This window comes from Setaria italica, chromosome II (genome assembly GCF_000263155.2).
Source record: "Setaria italica strain Yugu1 chromosome II, Setaria_italica_v2.0, whole genome shotgun sequence".
Lineage (NCBI taxonomy): Eukaryota > Viridiplantae > Streptophyta > Magnoliopsida > Poales > Poaceae > Setaria > Setaria italica.
In genome coordinates, this window is record NC_028451.1 from 9,186,222 (window position 1) to 9,190,092 (window position 3,871).

The 3,871-nt window shown below is 44.9% G+C and overlaps 1 pseudogene; it reads right to left on the minus strand.

Moving 5' to 3' along the window:
* Positions 1–406: 406 nt before the first annotated feature.
* LOC111256328 lies at positions 407–2,248 on the minus strand (annotated as a pseudogene).
* Between the last annotated feature and the right edge of the window lie 1,623 nt (positions 2,249–3,871).

Sequence of the window (3,871 nt, forward strand, 5' to 3'; positions counted from 1 at the left end):
CCAGTAAGTGCGTCATAATATTGAAGAAGGATGGTGGAAATAACAACTCAAAACTGACAAGACATTGCACCACATCGTTCTGTAGCTTTGATAGCTTGGATGGATCGATTGCCTTCTGCGAAATCGCATTGAGAAACGCGCATAGCTTTACGAGCGGCAACCGGACATTTTCTGGTAGAACACCCCTCAGTGCAACCGGAAGCAACTGGGTCATCAACATGTGGCAGTCATGAGCCTTGAGATTTGTAAACTTCTTTTGTTTCATATTTATTATTCCCTTTATATTTGAGGAGTACCCAGACGGGACCTTCATACTATTCAAGCATTCAAACATGCTATCCTTCTCTTCCTTGCTGAGAGTGTAACTGGCAGGACGTAAGTAGTGCTGTCCGTTATCTCTCTTTTCCGGATGTAGGTCATCTCGTTGCCCCATGGCTTTCAAGTCCTGTCGTGCTTCCAATGTATCTTTTGAGGTTCCATAAACACCCATGAAGCCTAGCACGTTCACGCAAAGATTATTCGTCAGGTGCATCACGTCTATTGCGTTGCGAACCTCTAGGATTTCCCAATAAGGTAGCTCCCAAAATATTGACTTTTTCTTCCACATGGGTGCATGTCCGTTATCGTCGTTCGGAACAGGTTGGCTACCAAGTCCCTTTCCAAAGACTACATTTACATCCTTCATCATCTCGAACACACGCTTTCCATTACGATGTGCAGGTTTTTTACGATGGTCTGGCGCCCCTTTGAAATGCATCCCGCTCTTTCTCAGCTGGTGGTGAGCAGGGAGAAATCGACGATGACCCATATAGACGACCTTCTTACAGTGCTTCAAGTACATGCTGTCTGTGTCGTCTAAACAGTGGGTGCATGCCCGATATCCCTTATTTGTCTGTCCTGAAAGGTTACTCAATGCAGGCCAATCGTAGATGGTTACGAACAACAATGCTCGTAGATTAAAGATCTCTTGTCTATCCTCATCCCACACACGTACACCTTCTTTCTTCCAGAGCTGTAAAAGGTCATCAACCAACGGCCTTAGGTACACATCAATGTCGTTGCCGGGTTGTTTTGGGCCTTGGATAAGTGCCGGCATCATAATGAACTTCTGCTTCATGCACAGCCAAGGAGGAAGGTTGAACATACAAAGGGTCACAGGCCAAGTACTATGGCCACTACTCAACTCACCGAATGGATTGAATCCATCAGTGCTTAAACCAAACCTCATGTTCCTTGCTTCACTTTCAAAGTCTGGGAATGTTCTATCAATTGATCTCCACTGTGCCCCATCTGCGGGGTGTCTCAGCATCTCATCTTCCTTACGGTCTTCTTTGTGCCATCACATCAACTTAGCATTCGCCTTGTTCCTGAACAAGCGCTTCAAGCGTGGTATTATAGGGAAATACCACATCACCTTTGCGGGAACTCTCTTCTTGGGAGACTGCCCCTCGACATCACCAGGATCATCTCGTCTGATCTTATACCGCAGGGCTTCGCAGACGGGACAAGCATCCAATTTCTCGTATTCATCACCACGATAGAGGATACAGTCATTAGGGCATGCGTGTATCTTCTGAACATCCAATCCGAGAGGGCAAATAATCTGTTTAGCTTCATATGTTGTGGACGGTAATTCATTATTCTCGGGGAGAATCTTCTTAACAATGTTCAACATCCCCTGAAATGCCTTATCGGACACACCATTTTTTGCCTTCCATTGCACAAATTCTAGTGTCATACCTAGTTTTTTATGGCCCTGCTGGCAACCTGGGTACAACAATTTTTGGTGATCATCTATCATGCGCTGCAACTTTGCTGCTTCCTTCTCAGTTTCGCAATCTCTGTATGCATCTCGTATCACCTGACCAAGGTCATCAGTAGGGCCATTTTCTGCAAACTCATCTTCATCAGCCTCGCCCATTGTAGTACCTGCAAAAGCTTGGCCTGCAACCCAGTCCGGAATGGTGTTATCTTCCTCCTCCTCCTCACCATCTTCCATTACAACCCCTAGTTCACCGTGCTTGGTCCAAACCAAATAGTTAGGCATGAAACCGTATTTAAACAAGTGGTTGTGAATAGTCCCCCAGGAATCCTTTGAATACTCCTTCCTGTTATTGCATTGGAAGCATGGACAACATACGAACCCATTCTATGGCTTGTTCGCTTTTGCCACTTCGAGAAAATAATGCAAGCCATCAATAAACGCCTTGCTCCGCCTGTCTGCATTATACATCCATTGCCGGTCCATCTGCATCGTAGTACGCATGAAAATGGATTACACTTGACAATGGATTACGCGTGAAAATCGATTAAAGATCCAAACAACATGGTACAATACAACAACATGAAGATCCAAATACACATATTTAAATTAAAGTCCCAAACAACATGATACAATACAACAAGTCATTCACTGGTTATTATCAAGGAGGACTTTAAGCATCCTTGGACGGTGAAGATGAAGGTTCCGCTGACCCAACCTCATCCTTAGGTTTATTTGTGCCGCCTGAAACGGTAGTACTAAGTGGACGTGAAACACCCGGGACTGAGGGTGGAGCATAACGACCACCAAAAGGAGGTTCCTGACCCGCGGCAACAGCTTCTTCATGACGTTGCTGCAAATAACGAAGCATTGCTTTTTCCAGTGCGCTCTTTTTCTTTGGCTTATGCTGAGGGCCAACTATGATTGGAACCTTGCCGAAATAGGAACCATGATCGCCCCTACCATCGCCACTTCCTCCAGTAGCAGAAGCCATCTATGTACAAAAATTATTATCTTAACACTGCATAAGTTGTTGAACTTGAAGACCATGATCATCTCGCGAGGATGTCCTCAACTGGGCGGCACCGCACTTCGTCATGAAAGAGGTTAGATGCTACGGAAAAGGGGACACGGTCACGATGTCCGTATCCACTCTTTCTCGTAGAATCGACCCTACTTCTTGACATACGTTGCTGGTCGGCGGAGAACATTCTCGCCGATATGAACACGGTATGCAAGTTCAACAAGTATGGATTTGAAAAACCTTATTGAATTTTATAAGTTCAACAAGTAGCAGAAGTCATCTATGTACAAAAATTCTTTCCTTACCACTACAGAAGTTGTTGAACTTGAAGACCGTGATCATTTTGCGAGGATGTCCTCAGCTGGGCGGCACCGCACTTCGTCATGAAAGAGGTTAGATGCTACGGAAAAGGGGACACGGTCATGATGTCCGTATCCACTCTTTCTCGTAGAATCGAACCTCCTTCTTGACATACGTTGCTGCTCGGCGGAGAACATCATCGCAGAAATGAACACGGTATGCAAGTTCAACAAGTATGGATTTAAAAAAACCATATTGAATTTGATAAGATAAACCGTCTAGACAAGGTAGCATCATTTTTAAACCACTGCAATAATGCATACTATATATGACACATCAATCTCCCTCACATTCTAGCTCAAAATACCTCTCCATTTTTCTACTTCATCATCATATTCTAGCAAATAATCTTTTCATCTCCAAAGCATAAATCAAAGCATAACACGAGGATGAAGTAGCAAACCTTCGCAACACTTGTGTTGGCCGAGTGAAATTCCCACGAAAATGAGGGAAAAAACTTCGGGCAGCACCTCCCTTGCTTGCTTTGGCACCATCGGAGAGTAGGTGAAGCTCAGCTCTCTCTATCAATGTGCTGGACTGGCTCGGGCTGGAGGAGGAACAAAGTCCTCTGTCTTGGCCGTATATAATGGGGATTAGTTTTTATCCCGGTTAAAAACTCCAACCGAGACAAAAAGGAACACCTTTTGTCCCGGTTGGAAGTTTAGTCCCGGTTGGAGCCTCCAAGAGTCGTGCGTGAACGGAAGCATGTTCTTTCGGTTGACGTG